This window comes from Glossina fuscipes, unplaced genomic scaffold, assembly GCF_014805625.2.
Source record: "Glossina fuscipes isolate IAEA_lab_2018 unplaced genomic scaffold, Yale_Gfus_2 59, whole genome shotgun sequence".
Taxonomy (NCBI): domain Eukaryota; kingdom Metazoa; phylum Arthropoda; class Insecta; order Diptera; family Glossinidae; genus Glossina; species Glossina fuscipes.
In genome coordinates this window covers 3,463,776-3,484,395 of record NW_023998431.1, presented here as the reverse complement: position 1 = coordinate 3,484,395, position 20,620 = coordinate 3,463,776, and the positions used below count along the sequence as shown (strand labels likewise).

Sequence of the window (20,620 nt, the reverse complement as noted above, 5' to 3'; positions counted from 1 at the left end):
TGTGTTAATTCATTAATGTCTTCGTAAATAAAAAAATTATATTCGGCTATGGCCGAGTCTCCTCGGCTCCTCTTTACACCTTTAAGTGTAATATAAAACGTTTTTTCATTTTAGTTTATGAGAATAGCATATCAGAATATTTTATCTAATTTAACTATTAAAAATTAAACAGAAGATTGAAATAAACTTTGATTTAATTTATTATGAAAGAGATGTGAAAATTAATATGAAATGTCAATCTGTCTGCGTTCCTGTATTTAAACATTCCTAAATTTAAAGCACTAAAAGCAATTATTTAAGAAATAAGTTAATTACAAATTTTGTGAGAATCGTATAATATAATAAAGAAAAGAGGAAAAAAAAACCTAATCGAAGTTTATCTTAAAATTAGCATTCGTTAAAAAGAAGACGGCTTGACATTAAGGAAAAGAGAAGAAAAACAATTTTGGATAATTAAACAAACTTTTAGTCCAAATGTCGTAAAAAACGAGTCAACCACTCCTAGGCCTTTTCCATTTTAAAACAAGTAAGAAAAAAAAACAAGAGGAAAAAAATTGAAAAAAAAAGGTTTCGGAAACTACAACAAAACAACGATATCGCAACCATAAACAACGAATTACTTTAAAGCAGAAACGGAACATCCCGTGGCCTGGAGATCAAGATTGCCGATGTAGCAGCTACCGCGGCCGACACAGCACCGACGCCTGTACTGTAAGTTAGTTTAGTCTATTTAATTTTTTTTTGTCCCCGATGAGTGGCTAAGCGCGTGCTGCCACCGCTGTGGCTGGGACGAAGGGGTGTGCATGTGATGGCACTGTAGGGAAGACTCCAGACGGTTACAGACGGACTTACGGTGGACAGACGGACGCTAGACAACCGACGGGACGTTTCCTTTTATTGTTTTTTTTATTTCTTTGTCCAAACACAAATCCTCAGCCGGCGAGGAAAATAAAGAGTCTCATGACAAAGTGGCAAATATACAAATGAAGTGCTCTCTCGCTTTTGAAAGCCTTCAGCTTAGTTTATACTAAGTGTGTGTGTGTGTCTTCAAATCCACTTGCCCCATTCTCAATATTAATCAGCCTACAAAGACATGAAAGATCTTGTCAAGTTTTATGCCTATATTCACTTTCAATTTTGCGACCAGCACTGTATTTGCCACGTATATAATGCAGGCGGACACTTACATCGATTTCGAATTTGATACTGACCAAGAAAACGTTCATCGTTCTTCCTTATGTGTATTCAAAGATTTTAACGAAATGGAAAGAAAAAAATTTATTTGCGTACTATAAGTTTTTCCCGAACCCATTAGCATTAAGTGGGCACTTAAAGTACCTTCGCTTAGAGATGTTTTCAGCCCTTAATGAAAGCTTCATATATTTAGTATAAAGTTCTGCTTACGTAGATAAACTTGGACTCTCTCTCTCTCTCTCTCTCTCTCTCTCTCTCTCTCTCTCTCTCTCTCTCTCTTTCTCTCTCTCTTTCTCTCTCTCTCTTTCTCTCTCTCTCTCTCTACGAATTGATAAACAAATTAAAAACGCGTGTTAACAACCGCTAACTTTGATAAATCCCCTTAGCATTTCAATTAAGTTTTCTTAAGTTTTCACATGAAAATCAAGCATATCTTTAACTCACCGCATGATTTGATGGTATTAACGGGTCTCAATATAAACATTTGGAATAAAACATTTGAATTTGAAGAAAATGTTGAATTGTCTTCCTCAGCAGTCGCAAGGTGGATGCAAAATTCCTTTGCAAATGCAAAATGGTTTAATGTGGGTTACTTTCTAGCACGGACCGCGGAACGTCATTATCGTTCAGATCGATGGTCTTCCATAAGAGTGAAATCCTCGATCAGATATTTGTTAAATCAACTTTGGCAGGTCCGAACGTTTACGACTTTATTTGCCAACGTGTTACATAAGTTTTTACGAGCAAACGATGCGTTGCTTTCTTTCAGCAATTCACTCTACACTTCACAACTATCCGACGAACAGTAATGAGAATAGTGCTTTCATATTCCACGATATGTATGCTAAAGAGAGCAGAGATCACAAACGACGCATGTTATCTTTTTGGCTTGATCTGATAAATGAAATTCCTTATAGATGGTATTAAGTGGCACTACTTTCTCGCCAACCTATTAATTTGAGATGATCTTAAATTTTCGAAATCGTCAAAGTATTCCTTATATTATAGAGTAATGTGTTAGGTTGTTGCGTTAATTTTAGTCAGGGCCTTCTCAGATAAAAATGATAAAGAAACGGGAAATACCAGTGCACGTAATGGCTAAACTCGATCATTTTAACCTTTCTCTATCTGGAAAAACAGTTTTCCGCTTAATACTATTGAGTTATTCAGCGTAACTCAACAACTCTAAATCATGAAGCATTCAAAATTACATATTCGACAGTCATTACTATTATCGCTTAATTTGCAAAAATCTGCTACCAGAGCATAGCAAGCACGGTCAGAAGTTCACGGTGATGCCGCTTCATCGGTTTTGGTTTCAACGGCTTAAAAGTGGTGGTTTTGATGTCAATTGCAAAAAATGATCTAGAGGACCGAAAAAGTTCAATGGCCATGAATTGGAAAGCTAATTGAACGAAAGCCCAGCTCATACTTCCAAAGAACTGTTGAACAGGTTAGCATTTGATGGATCAGCTTGCAAACTTTTAACACAGCGGTTTAATTGTTTACCAAGCAAAAATAAGAGAAATTTTTTGTGCCGTATTGTGACGAACGATGAAAAGTGAATCTAACACGACAATTCGAAGCGCAAAAAGTCATGGGTTAGTCCAGGAGGGCCACTTACACCGACTGCGAAGCGGAATAAAATTTTACTGTGCATGCACTGGAATCAGCTAGGTGTAGTTTATTACGAGCTTTTACAATCAAATACAGCTGCAACTTCATATGTCTACCGACCCCAGTTCAACAGATTCAACGATGTATGTGCCGCAAAAAACAGAGGCAATAGTGATTAACATACGCAAAGTCATCCTCTTGCATGACAACGCTCGGCCATACATTGCAAGAGTTGTCAAGAATGCACGAAGCTTTCCCGTATCCAGCATACTCGCCTGACGTAGCGCCTTCTGATTATCACTTGTTCTGATCGATACAACATCGCTTGTCTCGCAAGTGTTTTCGAAATGCTGGCGAAGGGGCCGATGATTGAATCGCGGCCTAACCAACCGGCATGTTGCCAAAAAGATGGAAAAAAATTGTGGAAAATTATGGGAAATATTTTGATTACTATACATATGTTGCATACTATTTTCCTCAGCAAATGCTTTTTTCGAGTGAAAAAATTACCAAAATTAACGCAATTGCCTAATGGATAATATTGTGAATGCTCTTCGTAAGTTACCTCAACAAAGTTTGCATGTTTATCTGTGTTCCGATGGGATATATAATACTTTGAAAATTGCACTGAAATACTAAAATAACGTCAAACATAAACAGCTTCGACAAATCCAACTTGAAAAATATTGTCAAACAGTTAGTCTTTCAATCAAAGATAACTAAAATAACTGTAAATAAATCATTAAGTACGAGGAAAATCTGAGCACAATTTGTTCAAAGGAGAAAAATCGACATTTTTTATATATACATCAGATGCAAGTGAGGTAAGGCAGTAATAATATCGAATGTGGCCGAATGTAGTTTTTTTTATTTGTCTTCTGTGTAAATGGGTTTATATAGATGCCTATGTGTAAAAACAAATGAATTTTTTTTTTTATAATTTTTACAAATTAAGCCTATCACGGAAGCTGAACACAAATGAAAGCAATAATTACAGGTGTACTTAACTACCCAACCGCAAATTTATTGGTAAACAATGCAATTAAGTAAACATAAACTATGTGTAAATGTATAACTATTTTAACATGCTTTGGAATTAAATGTTTATTTAAAATTGTTGCTTGTTAACCAATGGACAGTTTATGAGTTACCGAACTAAAATCATTATACTAATTGGAAGCAGTTTAATAATGCGGAAAATTGACTTTGACGGAAAGCCATTTTGTTTCAAGAATAAATTAAATTTGTTCATAAATACTTCAAACACATTTTACTTATAAGATGTTTGTGTTCAATTTTTTTTTTTTTTTTTCTTATCCGGCTGAGCAGCCAAGTAGGCAAAGGGTCTCGAACAACCACTCAATGGTCGTGAATTCAAATCTCCAGGGCAGGAGAGTTTCCAATAAAGCCGATAACCTTAGATGCCAGTGCTCTAAGTGTAGTCTTACAATTTATTTCTCTGGCTATAAATGAATAATAATAATAATAATAATAATAAGCACGACATTTATGTTTTAGTTTATTAGGTACTTTTCGTTTTCAATATTTCTCTCTCGGGGTTGAAAAGAAGTGGCAGATTCTGCAGGAAAAGAAGAAAAATCGATCTCATAGTTAATGAGCGACTTTTTACCATTAATTTAAAGGAGACTCAAATAAGAATTTAATTTTATTAGGCGAGTACGAGTAGCTGAGAAGGCTTACAACTCAACGATCGCGGATGCATATCGCAAGTGCGATAGGGTTTTGAAATACGGGCGTGCATATGATCTAAATTATCCGGGAGCTTTTATCCCCGTACTTTGTAAATTTAATTACGAAATATTTTGACAATAAATAAATAAATTTAATATATTATTATTATAAATTTTCTTAAGAAATGCAATAATCAAAAAAATTTAAGTGTTGTGTGTAAGATTTCACATTTTCACAGTTCAAATAATCTATGAATCTTGTCTGACCTTAATTCTTTTTGTTTCGTAGCTATCCATTCAATGTTTTCCTTAACCTTCTTTTCTTCTCTGCTCAACCGACGCTTATTATTATTACTCTTTTCTTTTAAATTATCGCCTACACAAAAAGTGTCAAGCCTTATAAATTAAAGTGTCGGTGTGTAGTAGGTGAGCAAACAACATGTAAGTTAATGATCATAAACAATACCCTTATTAGAGTCTATATTATGATACACATACAAGAATACGCAAAATGTTGACCGAAGCGGTTATTTAGTTAGTAAGCGTTTAAAAGCATCAGCCCTGGCAATCGCTTGCATATTCGAGGGGAGAGCACTCCACAGTTTGATAGCACAGAGAAAAAAGTTTCCTTCTCTACAATAGGCTATAGTGCCTCGATTGCTGGCTGCGAATCTCAGTTCTTCATGTACATATCGAGGCTACCTTACGCAACTAATTTTATGAAGCGGTATACTCTCTTTCAAAGGTGGCATCCACAATTCGAAGGACATATGCTGAGACGTGATCCCTCCACAAACAATTTTTAATCTTCGCTTCGCAATTACCTCATAATTATATTATATAAGAATCAATTCGGACTGTTAAGGTTGGCATTTGAAATTTGGTATGTTAGCGAACAATGGATATGGGATAACGGGCAAATTTGAGACTCTAGTGTGGCCAAACTAGAAAATGTCATCTATATTAATCAATATCACATGAATCTATATAAAAGTACCTGTCGAATGGGCAAAAAAAAATGCAGACTTTTCTTTCGGGAACTATTTTTAACAATTCTACTGAAATTTATCATTATTAGCGAAAAATGAGTGTAAGTATAGTATAATATAGTATAGTATGAGTATAGCAGAGTACAGTAAATTGTATCACATTAAACAGTACATATACTATACTTTAGCATAGTACCATATATACTAGTACAAAATACGCTATACTGTAGTACAATATATTCTAGTACAAAAGACACTATACTGCAGTGCAGTATATTCTAGTACAAAATACTATACTGGAGTGTAGTATATTTTAGTACAAAATACACTATACTGTAGTACAAGATATTCCAGAACAAAATACACTGCACTGTAATACAATATATACACTATACTATAGCATAGTATTCTAGTGCAAAATACACTATACTGTATATATTGTATTACAGTACATTGTATTTTGTACTAGTATATGTTTTACTATGCTAGAATATAGTATACATACTGTATGATGTGATATACCTTACTGTACTATAGTATACTAGTACTATACTATATTACGCTATAGTTACACCCATTTTTGCTAACATACAAAATTTTAAAAAGTCGTTTAAAATAATTCCTGAAAGGAGTCTGAATTTTTTTGCCCATTCGACAGGTACTTTTATAGAGATTCACGTGATATAGGTGAATACAGGCGACATTCTCTAGTTTGGGCGCACTAGAGTCTCAAATTTGGGTATTCTTCCATATCTATTTTTCGCTAACATACCAAATTTCGAAACCCGCTAAAAATAGCTCCGATAGGCAGAATTTGAATTTGTTTAGTTTGTTTAAAAGGTATTTTCATATAAATTGATGAGATGTCCACAAAAATATTTTCCCTTTTTTAATATGGACGGAGTAGGCTCTCAAATCGAACTATATCTCAATTTTAATTATTGAACAAAGCTCTGTTAAGTCGTTAACAGAGTTTTGGTAACAGATATGGCAGGTGTCTTTGCTAGTTAAATGCGAGTTTATCTTACCTCATACATTTTTTCCCATCAAATTTTAAACAATTAGTATAAAGAGATATTTTGTTTTGAAGACGCTTTGAAAAAGTTCTGTTTTAATTATGTTCCGATTTGTACTCTTCCGAAATTTAGTTAACAGAACACTGTTTGCTTCATGCTTTTGATAGTTATATTCTAATATTTGTTTTAATTCATATGAGAGCAATTATTTCTTATGTCATTAAGTGAATTATACGTTTTCCTTAGACAACCGCAACCAAGCGTAATTTGGTGCAAAAAGATTGCTTTTTGTGTTAACATAGTATACTGATGATATTTCGGTTTTTGGTGGTAATTAATTTGTTTTTTCAATTTTTGACGGTTAGAAAAAAACGAAGAGACAAAAAACAAATAGGGAGCCTTGCCCTGCCTTTTCTGACGAAGCATGAAGTATAGCTGCAACCAAAATAAATTTCATCGCCTTTGAGATTTAAAGCCTGCGAGCACTGACTTGCTAGTCGCGGTTCTCACCTATTACCCAGCTATTCATGGGGATCAAAATACAAGAACTTATGCCTCTAGCAAATGAATAATGTGAGAAAATTTCTCAAATCAAATCAATAATACGCCAAATTAATAAGTATTAGGACTGTTTCTCATACCAAAAGTTCCCAATTCTTAGAACGTACATGACCAGCAACAGGTCAAATCGATCCTCATTTAATTGCTAACATGTACAGTTAAAAACGAAGCTAATAGAGTACTAGAATGCGTAGACAGGCGATATTTCCGAAAGTCTATTTGTCTAGTTTACTACTGACATATATTTTTTGAGTTAAATTCGCGTATGTTAAGCGGAGCTATAAATTGGTCTTCTGAGCGATAAAAAGCAAACGTTTTGTAAATTACGATAATCTCTGCAGAAAGTGAAGCGATTCTTAAGCGATTGATTGCCACTGAGCAGAGATCATAAGTATGCCCCGCCTAACAGAAATAAATAAAGCCACAGCTTAAACTAGACTAATCTTCAATGTTTCTAGGAAAGCTGTTTCTAAAACCTAGCGAAATTTGTTGAAGTCACAAGGGCGTTATCAAGTTTACAAGTTGCTATCAACAACAAGTAAAATAATCTTAATTCATCATATATCTATTTCTACGCTCATTTCTAATTTTGTTTTTACACAATGACTTGAATCGGAAAATTGTTATAGTCTTCTATTACTTGAGTGCAGGTTATTGTTAAAAGAAAAGACACAAATTTTAAATAGCACATAACCTGAAAAATTCGCATTTACTTCGAAGATATGTATATATATATATATATAGTACTTTATATAAAAGTATATTTTTAGGTAAATGTGTTTACATTCTTTTACGTCTGTATATATATATATATATATTATATATATTTATATGTATATGTGAATGAAAAGATTTAGTTATTTAACAGAGGGTAAGAACTCTATTCAAATCAAAAAAATTACTCTTGATTCTGGTTTATCACAACGAATGCATAGAAATTTCCTTCTTTGCAAAGAACCTTGTGCAACAATAACAGCAACAACAAAAGTTATAAACTTTGCTAATTAGAAATAATAGCAAATTTTATGGCAATATTTATTTAGAGAGTTAAATGAATAGCTAGAAGAAAAAAGAGGAGGGGAAAAATCCAAGAGCTTACGGGAAAACAAAAACTTTTATTCAGAGTTCTGGTAACGAAATTTCATACGCACACAGAATTAATAGAGAATTTTGCCAGCACCGGCCATCTCTCGTATAAGTAAGTATATATGTATAAGTTACGTGAACGTTGATATAAATCTCTCCAAGTTGGAGTTGCGTTCAAATATGAAAAATGTTTAAGATTTATTAAAGAGCTTTAGCTGAGTGTAAAGTTAAGGAAATGGAAATTTCAAAACTTTAGATAAACATATTCACATATACAACATACAGAATGATTCATGACCATGTCATGAAATATAATGAAACTAAACAAGGAAAAACCTGAAAAAAAAAAAAAAAAAATGAAACAGAAAAAAGACGGGAGTTTAGCAAGTCAACAAACCACTGAACAAACAAAAGATGAATAGCACAAAATAGGAAGAAAAGAGAAAACTAACGGCAAATTCACATCATGCAAGTATTAACAATAATAACAACAACAACAATATCAACAAGAGCTTAAATAAACAAAACAAAAATAAAAAAAAAATAAAAAAAACAACAAGTGAGTGCCTGCGAACATGAGCGAAAGCTGTGGCATTGGCTGGTAAGAAAATGTCCCAAAAATATATAAAACAAGCAACAGAAACGAATAAATTGTAAACATTACGCCCTCACACAGCCATACGGACGTCCATACAACAGAGTAACCACAAAGTGGCAATAAGACCCTTTGAATGAATAGAGAGAGCGAGAGAATTAACAAAACCAAAATAACATAGTTTCACACACTGTAATATAACTCTACCGCATACACTGAGGCGCACATGCTTATACACATATATATACGTATATATATGTATATTTGCACACATAGTACACATACGTAGCTGCACAAGTACATTACATTGGCTTGAATTAATACCACAGGCAGACGCAAACCTTCACAGAAGGACATACACACCCACATAGTTTCAACATTGCATTACATGGATTGTGGTAGCTGGTTTTTTTTCTTTTTTTTTTTTTTTTTTTTTTGTTTTTTTAATTATACGTCCCAAACCCTTCAGTAATAGCAACACAATATGTTGATGTGTTATGACGTGTTATAGAACTTGATTCCTGCTTCCAATTCTCATCCTTTCTAACTAACTAGTTAGTTCACAGTCATAACAGCAAGTCCATGATATGTTATATGCATTCAGTTCGCAACGAATAGCTGGGTTGATATTGAAAAGCGAGCGGAGTTGACAATGAATACGACGCTGATGTTTCACAAAATGAAATTTAAAATGTTTAACTGTAGATATATATGAATTTTTTTTGTTTTTGTACACGAGAGTTTGTTTTTTTTTTTTTATACTTGAACACAACTATCAACAATTATTTGTCATATTTAATTCATTTTTAATGACCGCATCCTCCATGAAGAACATAAAAACTATTGCTATCGAATATTGAGACAATAAAATAAACAAAATTTTTTGATACAAGATATTATTGTTGTGGTTTACACAAAACAATGCGTTGATTTGAGTGAACGGGTGTAGCTTCAGTTATATGCTTAAGGGTTTTGTAAAAGAGCTATGTATAGAAATTTTTGTTTACGATTTTCGTATAAAAATTTCGACTTCGTTGCGGTGCAAGTGCCCTTGTCAAGTAACTTGGATTGAAATTAATTAAAATTAAATGTTGATAAAATTATACAGGTTCGCACGGACGGTAAATGCGGCTAACATAGACGCCACTTATTGGACTTTACCTTAAGGATCTGATCTAAAATAAAAGAATCCAATTTGCATAAGTTAGGATTAAGGAAGAGCTTTTAATGCTTCACGCTTATATTAGTTTATTTAATCATTGTAATTATATTTTGAATGTCATACCATGTTTAAATTAAACAAATCATGAGTCGGCGTAAGTTTAGCATACATCCTAGAGAAGTCGTCTTGCGAAATACGTAGGTGCGCGTCATTTGCAACAACTCTTGAGTGATCCGCTGTAAACTACATATACATATTATATATTATATATACATTATATATTATAAATATACATTATATTTTATATATATACGTATTACATATAATATTAGTTTGGGGAAAAAGAAATCCATTATTTTTATATGAACTTCAGGACTTTATTTAACATGCTTCGGATTGTCCGATTTTGGTCAAATATGCACCGTTTTGTTGTATGATTTGTTGCCATTTTAAAGGTAACTTCAAAATGCCTCTCTCATAGAAGTCCTGGTCTCTAGTAGTCGATTTTCACAATCCTCCCTAGATTCCAATTTTTTATCATTAAAGAAATTTTGCAATGCAAAAAAAAGATGATAATCGCTTGGTGCCAAGTCCGGACTGTATGGCAGATGCGATAAAACTTCCCAACCAAGCTCTCGAAGTTTCTGGCGGGTCACTGTAGATGTGTGTGGCCTAGCGTTGTCCTGGTGGAACACGACACCTCTCCTGTTGGCCAATTCTGGCCGTTTCTGGTCAATTGCTATCTTCAAACGGTCCAGTTGTTGACAGTAGAGATCAGAATTTAGCGTTTGGCCATATGGAAGCAACTCATAATAAATAATCCCCTTCCAGTCCCACCAAATGCATAGCAAAACCTTCCTGGCCGTTTGAGGTGCTTCACCGCTCTTTGACCACGATCGTTTTCGCACAGGGTTGTCGTATGTGATCCATTTCTCATCTCCAGTCATCATCCGTTTAAGAAATGGGTCTATTTCATTCCGTTTGGCCAAGGCTTCGCAGATGGAAATTCGATCCATCATGTTTTTTTCTGCTAATTGGTGTGGCACCCAAACATCGAGCTTCTTTTTGAATCCAGCTTTGTGTAAATGGTTTAAAAGTGTTTTATGGTCCATTTTTAGCTCCTGGGCGATGTTACGACTGCTAACATGCCGGTCAACTTCGATCATTTCTCCGATTTTATCGACATTTTCGACGACCGGCCTACCTGTGCGAGGTGCATCTTTAACATCAAAAATTCCTGAACGGAATCTACGAAACCAAAATTGCACATAATTGGCTGTTACAGTATCGGAACCATAAACACCATTCACAATTTTAGCCGCCTGGCTTGCATTTTCGCCTTTGTCAAAGAAAAACTGTAAAATGTACCGAATTTTCTCTTTGTTCACTTCCATTTTTAACACGCTGTAACTCACAACTGAATGCACCGAACAAAAAACAGCAAAAGAATTTTTTTTTACTGCGAAATGTACAGTATGTACATGTACAGCATCGGAAATTGTGTGATCGATACTTTACGAGACATCTATCAGTGCAGCCATCTACCGAAAAAATAATGGATTTCTTTTTCCCCAAACTAATATATATTGTACGCATATATATATTGTTATTGTTATTAATCCGGACAGTGTTCTTTTAACACGACCAAGACAAAAAACATATTTTTAATGCCGACAAATCATTAAAAGTTTTAACGAGTAAATGGTTAAATATTAACATTGAAGTACTAAGTTGCAGGAACAAGCTTTACAAAGATCTATTGGGTAGTGACTTCACCCTACAACCGAATTCTTGAGCCACGTAAACACGTCATAAAAGCTTTTGCATGTCATTCTTAAATACTTATTGAGAGGAACACTTGAGCTCAGCATGTTGCAAGGGTTCATCCCAGCGGTGCGTACTGCAAAATTTCGTTGTTTTCCCGAATCATTTCAAGTAAGCGGTCTGAGAATCGTCATGCGGTAGGTCACCTTCCGTGTGCATCTTCAAAAACCATATCTATCCATAATTTTACCAGCGTCCATAATAAACGGGTCGCGTCCTACGGTCAAACCAAAAAGACTTACGGCTTATTGTTTTATCTCTTAGCGTACGCAAAACTTCCGAGTTAGCATTTCATATAATAAATATCAAACAAGGCATTAATCGATCGCAATAACTGACTATCTGCTTTTCCGACGTATCAGTCAGTGAAGCAATAATCGTGTCTACATCCTTCAAGGCCAGTTTATTACCCTTTTCGACTAATTCCTTGAGTTTAGAATTCAAAACTGCTTCCAACTTAGTCATAATTGCATTCAAGTAAAGAGTTAAAATTCGCTTTGGACAATCCTCCGAAATATTGACAAGAGGCAATAAACCACGAACCCGCTTGATCGTGCCATTTCTTTTTAAACGTCAGAGGAAACCCCTCGACATTTCACAAATCCTATTATAGACAGCATAGCGAACACGTGGATGCGGATCACGTAGAAAATTTTCAATACCAAACTACGCCATGATCTAGCATTGCCTCCATTTGTTCACAGCATCCTTCACCCTATAGCCGATATAGCCTTTAGAGCTGCTTCCAACTTCTATGGCTTAATAATCAAGACAAGGTTTTCATAACATGAGGTAGGCGATTTAAAGATGATTCGACAATAACGTTATTTTCGCTGGTATCATCATCACTGATCATATCAGAGATGGTCCACTCTTCATCGTCTTCCATATCGGTCATCATTTGCAAAATGAATGGTATCAGCAAAGCTATATACTTCTCAGCACGTCTACGAATCATAGCTGAAACATTTTCTGACAACGAAACGGTAATCTCTTTTAACTCGATGACGCTTGTTATTTTCAATATCCTGCGAAGTGAATACCTACATATAAGCTCTGAAAATGTCTTACAATCGTGACGGTAAGAATTTCGAACACGTGTCGGTCTAATCGATTAAAAGCTTAAGCAGCGATTCATACTCTTGTTGTTCGATAGTTTCAGTTGTTGTCATAATCATGCGTGGCAATAAATCACCGAACTGTTTATATATAATCGATTCTTTATATAGCTCGTACCGCTTGCAGGCGTACCTCGGCGCCAACAGACGGATCCGTTCTTTTAGCCACTATCTGCTTGATTAAATTCAAGTACTGAGCTTCTGGATTACCAAAAATATTTGGTACACTTACAAATATGCGCAAGCCTAACGCTTGCAATTGCGAAGATAGGGAGTTGGCACATTGATATAAAAATTACAATATTTCAGACCGCTGGTTGTTACCATCCTCGGCCATGAAGTTGCGGACCGCTTCGGAGACAAGCTCGCAAAGTTTGCGTCGCAGACTCGGAGTAAGGGCCTATTGCAGTAGCTGAGCTTGAGACTCTTGCGGCAGCTCTTTATAAAATTCTAAGAATTGCCACGTGAATAAACGACATAAAAGTACAGCAGCCATGCGACAACCCTCTCTTCTAATTGTTGCCTATTGTGTATGGTGGCCGATGGACGAGTACCCTTCAGTTCGCGTGGCACACTATTATAAGTCTGCTCGGCTTGTTGACGAACATCATTGCCGTTCGAAAAAGAAGAATTTAAAAATTGTTGAAATTGGTCGGATGCCATTACTTTAATTTTGTAACTCTTTTAGCTTGTTCAACTTTATTATTTCGTCTTCGCTTTTTGACACCGATGCAAGATTTTTAATAAAAATTCTTTCTACACTTTTACTTTAAACTGAGTAATAACTCATTGACAAGATTGTCATTGTGTGCCGCAAAAAAACATCTACTGCGAATGAAATTCCTTCGAAAACTGTTGGTTGTGTTCTATAAGAAGTCAATTGTTGAAATAATAGTACAATTGGTCACTACATGAAACGTTGCATCGAACTAAACAAAACTATGCCTATCTGCTCGACAATGCATTGTTGGTTCTGAATTCTCACGGTTGTACAACTAAAGATTACAGATTTAATTTAATTTTAGGAAAGCGTATGCCTTCCGTACACTTTCATCTTTTAAAAGCTAAAAAACTAAAACAACGAAATTTTATTGCGAAATTATTTATAGTATCGTGCGCGAAAATTTGCTGAATGCCACTCGATGTTGCTTTTTTGTTTACAAATTTTTCACGGGTATCGAACTTCTTGGGGTGAAAGATGAAAATTATTTCGATTTTTTTTCTTAGTCCAAACGATCCAACACATTACGTGACCCAAATTTCGCATATTTAATATATTCATATTTAAGTTTTGTCATTAAAACAACTAAAGATTATAATTTCTCTCCACATAAGTGCTGGCTTCTCACGATATCCCCTATATTCATTAGGGTCTAAAAAATGAACCTACGTCATCCAAATTACCTACCGGTAATTTCTTTGCTAAATTGCTACTAAAGATCATTTTTCATTGTAAAATATTAAATATTAAACCTATTTCTGGACGAATTACTATCTATGAGAAATATTTTATGGAGTGGGGTCCAATTAATGGACTTGAATTTTATTTTTTATGCCGAATTACTGTAATGAACATGTTTTCATAATAAAACATTGGCAATTACACCTTTTTGACATATAAAGGTGTACATTTCCTGGGAATTCTTATATGCTGTGGTAGACAAAAATTAGACCCACGTGGTTTGAAATTCGATGAGGTTGCTTTCTTTGTAAATCTTATTATGAAACAATTTTCACCATTCAATATTGAAAATTATACTTTTTAACCAGGTATAGATTCAGTTTTCATAGAAACGGTTATGTGAGGAGGAGTCCAAAAAATTGTCCAATGCGAATCTAATTTTGACTACCAATTTAAAATGTCAAACTATTAGTCAGCGAGTTTTGTCGAAAATTTTTGAAAATGGCAAACTTCTTTCAAACTTTTCATAATAAGACGTTATTAGACGCAGGGTCGAAAAAGTGCACCACCTGTCTTTCAGTCTGTCCGTCTAATGTCTGTCCATATCAATTTGTGCTCAAGCTACACGTTGCAATTCTTAAAGTATTTTGATGAAATTTGATACAGTGATGAGTTTTGACCCAAGAACGCACGCTATTGGAAATGGTTCAAATCGGTCCACATTTTCGGCCACTCCCCATATAATGCCCTATTTTGAAAAGTCTTTATATAGAGAAAAATTACAATTTTAAAATATCCCGACAAAAGTAACTAAGTAAGAGTATTTCGACATTCCAAATTGATATGAAAATGTTGGACCGGCTGTGGCAGTTTTTGAATCTCCCCCCATATAATGAAAAATACAGTTCATACGACAAAAAGGTATAATTTTTAATGTTTCATGATGAAAATTATATTTATTATTATTATTATTATTATTATTATAAACTTAGCCAGAGAATAAATTCTAAGACTAAAGTCTTAAAGCACTAGCATCTAAGGCTTTCGGCTTTTATTAAAAACTCTACCGCACTTGAGATTTGAACCCACGACCATTGAGTTGCTAGTCGATACTCTTGCCTACTCGGCCACTCAGGCGGATGAAAATTATATTGTAATAGTAACTTAATATAAGAAAATTAAATGCACCAAAATTGGACCGCCTCGGCCTATTCTTTGGATTCTACCCTAAAAAGGATTTGCACAAAAATTGACACTTTGTAAAGCGGAAAAGTCCAAGTTCTCATATGTCGTGTTGAAAATTGACCCATAATAGTAATTTCTTGCAAAAATGAACTCTACAAAATTTGGACTATCTGTGTCCATTTTTCGATCCTGCCCTATGTAAGGATTAAACTTGTAATACATTTGGTTTCGTTTTGGCCCGACTTTCCCATAAAAACACACTTGAAAAATATGCCTTCATATATATAGGATATTTAATGGTCGGCCCGACCATAAAGTTCTCACTTGTTTCTCATGTAGCGACTTTTCAAACTAAGGATTTTCATGGGGAGTGGTAGAAAAAATGTTCCGATCTGAATCATTTTCAATAGTATTCATCCTTGATGCAAAAACGTCGGTGTACTAATTTTCGTCCAAACATTTAAAAAATTACGACTTGTAAATTGAACACAAAAATACATGGGCAGGCATTAGGCCGACAGAGACAGAGAGACAGGCAGAAAATCTTAGATCGATCCAGAAAGTAATTCTAAATCGGCCTTTCTGAGTACTACATAAAACTTCAAAAATTATGTACACCCTGTGACATCGTAAATAGTGAAGACTATAAACACATCAATCTCGTAAGCGAAATATTGTCCTGGAAACAGATTACGAAATTGCGTTTTCAGAAGTTTTTATTTTCTAGAAACTTCATTACGGTTGACTCGATGCTGCTGAGGTGTCCTTTAATCAAGTGTAGCCTATACTCGACACCTTATATTTGGTGTTTAAAATGCATTTAAATCACTTTCACACCCATACGAGATGTCAATACAAAATTTCATATCCATTTTAAAATAAGGTTTGTGAAAAATTTCAGAAATTATTGTTGCGAAAATGTGCAAATGACTGTTAAGTTAAAATGGAATGGCCTGGCCTTAAGGCAAGTAGCAGTTTTTCTCTTGTTAATACCTAGCACTACCAATTCCGGGGAGCAAGTATTCACGCAATACACGATCACTTCATAATAGTTTCGTATTGTTTACGGATTATTCGAAACAAAGAATATGAAAGAAAACTAACCATGTTATGGACATCTTAGTTATATTCAAAAGACCATTTCACTCCAAAATAACGTCAACAATTATTATGCAAACATATCAAAGATAGAAATAACCGCAACATTGATAGTTTCTGCCAACCTCCATTTGTCGTTAGATACACTTATATATATATATATATATATATATGTATATATATATATATATAAATCCTCGCATGAAATTACATATAAACACTATGTACACAATTGTGCACAATTTTCTTTCTATTATGTTGAAGTGTTTAAAACGTTACGTTGTGTGGTAGAAAAAGAAAAAAAAAAAAAAAACAAAATGAAAAAAACCAAAAAGAAAGCAGATTGTCTTTAAAACTGCCACAATGACAATTGACATAAGTGGCATGTTAAACTGCATACAATTGTAATTGTGTGCCGTTCGCTTTGATTCGTTTCGTGAAAGGTTCGCTTAAATATATGTGCATTTGAACCTTAAATTGCTGGGTTTAATTGTCACCTTTAAAAGATTTTAAAGTACATTGTCAACCGAAAAACGCAGTGATTCGGTCCTTTTGCTGGCATAAAAAGTTGTCAGAAAAACGCAATAATTCATGGAATTATACCGTCACTTAAACGGACCGAATTAGTGTTATGTAGAAAAACATAAAAATTCTGAGGATTTTAACAGCAAGACAATAAAGGAAAGGTTACTGTTAAATGCTTTAATAGGCAAACGAATGTTAGCATAAATGGAAGTGCATGTGCAAGTTTGCAAACACAAAATGAGCTCGAAACCGACAATTGCATTTTAAAATTAGTTGCAAGGTTAAACGCAGCAATTTGGGAAATCATCAACACTCTTAACAATTGTGGAAATAAAGTTTACCAAAACAAATTATTTCTCTACAAATGAAAGCGTGCAATTGCGTAAATTAATAAATTTCGAAAAATAGATTTTGCGGGAATATGTAGTAAAATTTTGGCGAATTATAACAAAGTCCGATGAAATTTTTCGTTTATTAATGGAAACGGCCGGTATGAGTTAGCAGTGCGTACCGACACGTTTTTGTATTGTAAGTCCAACTATGGGAAAAACCGAAAATTGTTGCTAAAAGGTGCTAAATTGTTTTTCAAATTATTCCCGTTTATGATTTATTTACACACTCTTGCACACGTTTGAACTTTTTGTCATATCAGTTTTACCATTCAGCTTGAAACACATCATTTGAAACGCATCAGCGAATGCTTCTGCCGATGAAAATCGTTACCTACGCAATTTTATCTTTAAATCTGAAAACAAATAGAAGTCATTGAATGCCAAATGGGGAATGTAACTCGAGCGACCGACGAATTAGATTTTTTCACGTTTCTTCAAAAAACCTTCGCCACGTGACCAGTGTTCGAAGTGTTAGTAGCGCGAACAACTGTTGCTATATTTGGCTCATCTTGAAAAACTCATACAGTCCTTTATTCGTCCGCTGTCGCTAGGTTTAAAGCATGGTATACGAGGTTTAAAGTATCGCCTTTGTATTTCTTAACATCTTTTTGGGAATCTGGCGAACTATTTCACTACTAAATGATCACTTAATATCTGATGAAACTAAAGCCTAAGATCGCTTCAATCTAACGGCAGCAGCAGTAGTCGATCGTGCATTATCAGCCCCTGTAGCAAAGCATCAAAGTTTCCCGGCACAGCTATTGCTGTGACACTCCTTCATTGAGACAATGCTTAGCGTTGCCAAGACTCAAAATATGACCAGTGCTCTACGTACACTTAATTAAGGAAGAAGAAGAAAAGTTGTGCAAGATTTCACGAACTTGGTTTTGTCACTTGACCTTTTACATATAAAGCAAGTTTTTGGAGAGTCAATGTTTTATCTTTCTATATCAATTCTTCCATTAATCGTCGAGCGTACAGATGGATGGATACAGGCAGGAGCTTACGTTAAATAAAATTATATTTTTTTTTTTTTAGATTTTTACTATTTGTTCTTCGATACTTAAAAGCGGAATAAAATGTTATAAATTTTTTATGATAACACAAGTACATATGAAAAAAATCATAGTGAATGATGAATAAATGCTCGATCTCAAAGAAATGAAAGAAGAACATGGTCGACAGACAAAAGTCCTGAAAATTTTCATGGGTCGCGTGGATGCCTCGAATTTGCTCTTACTTAATAACGGGGTCGCAAAAATTATGGAAAACCATTTGAGTCCTAAATGTCTGTAATTTTAAATAAAGTCAACTAAACTTGCAAATGACTTTATATTACAGAAAGAGAAAGTTTGAGTTAAACAACCATTTCCCCGAACACTTGTGAGGTTTGCAATTGAGCCCAAAATTTGGGAATTTGGGAAATAAGCCCATCATATTTCGATGGAGAAAGAACCGAATCGGATGATTTGAAGCACAATATACAAATTGTAAACAAGACTTGGATCTATCTGCTGCGTAATGACCACAGACTTGAAATGCTACTTCCCGTTCTCACTAGGTAAACTAGGTAGGTTATGACTCCTATGTTCAGATTGAGAATGCGCCTTCTTTGCCCAGGATTTAGGTCTATAACTATGTCTATTTCTATGTTCTTATGAGGTCAAACTTATTGATATGTTTAACTGAAGACTCGAAGTACAAATAATTCTAATAAACCGATATAAGACATTTGATATGGTAACCGGACAATGACTGAGTATTAGCGTATAGGTGTGACAGGTGCGATGAATAGGCGCTTGCTGATATATGATAAACCACTGTATTCGTTTGCTCGACGTTTCCTTCATTCTCAATAAGATTTTAGCGTATTTACGCAGGCATTGACGTGGAAATAAAATCTCAAGTACGTATGAAGTAAAACGCCGAGTTGATTGAAGAACTAAGCGCTCCACATATTGCTATGCCTTAGAGCGAAGCCCAGCAAACGGAAGTTCATTACATATATATATTTTTGTTTTATATTAAGCCTCCTCCCATTGCAAACGTAGCAACGTTTAAAGCGCATAGGCTTTGTACAACTTGAATAAAAAAAGAAAAAAATGGAAAACATAAATAATATTGATTAAGTACTTTATATATGTTTTTTGTATTATATTTTCTCATCATTTACATATATCCGTTGAAGTAAAGATGAATAATCCGAAATTGTTGGCACTGCTTTTGCTATACCCATCATGCCCGGAAGGATCGTTCGATTTAAGCATGCCCGTCTATCCGTCTGTGTAATGTCTCCTGGCCGCAAAATAAAGATATAAAGGCAAAAATAAACTTCACGCCACTTCAAATTTGTCAGAAATACTGGAGAATTTTGCACGCAGATTGTTAGTGAAATTGAGCTAAATCGGTCGAAGGACAGACCTGCAGTCCTGCGTAAAATGAGAACATCTCTGTCTTTCAAGAGAAACAAAAAATTGGTGTTTTAATTGTTACTCATAAACTACAACAGATAAATCTACAAAAATGTGCCCGTATATTTTATGAGTGCAGATCAGCACCTGTACAAAAACGAATAAAATCGGGCATTGCATACTCAATTTTATAGTGCCTTATAAATTCTGCTGTTTTTTTTTTTTTGCCAAAATCTTAATAACGCACCGAAACAAGTTTGAGAAGTCCCGTAAAGGAGATGAATTCTGGATGCACCTAAGTCAGCGCGTCGCTTCGTCTATTCACCCATCCGTCTGCGCAACTGTGCAGTATTTGCGGTAAATTTGGAACCGAATTAAGCTTTTCAAACGACTTGCTCAAAAAGCAACCATACGCCTCTGAGATAAATATTTTTATTTTGTTAATAGAATATATGGGCTGCGCCTACTCCATCTTATAGGCCATAAAAATTTAATTTTTTTCATTTTTTTTCTTATGATGATGATGGGCGTAAAAGATTCGGTCACGACCGAATATACTGTTCTTACTTTATTTATGTATTCTTTTTTATCTATTTTTTATTTTCTAAATCTGACAGCATAAATAGTATAAATATTGACTATCAAAAGATTCCAGTTTAATCAAACTTGAATTTTCAATCGATATGTTTAATGTATAGACGAGACAAATTTTTTCAATTTCAGTAGTTTGGAATATGTATTCTATGAATATGTT

General features: G+C 34.4%; 1 protein-coding gene and 1 pseudogene across 2 annotated transcripts in view; both read right to left on the bottom strand.

The window, feature by feature from the left end:
• The window catches only part of LOC119637323 (neurobeachin-like), a 245,055-nt gene that overhangs the window by 81,950 nt on the left and 142,485 nt on the right, over nt 1-20,620 (bottom strand). The window lies entirely within an intron of this gene.
• On the bottom strand, nt 11,750-13,535 carry LOC119637321 (annotated as a pseudogene).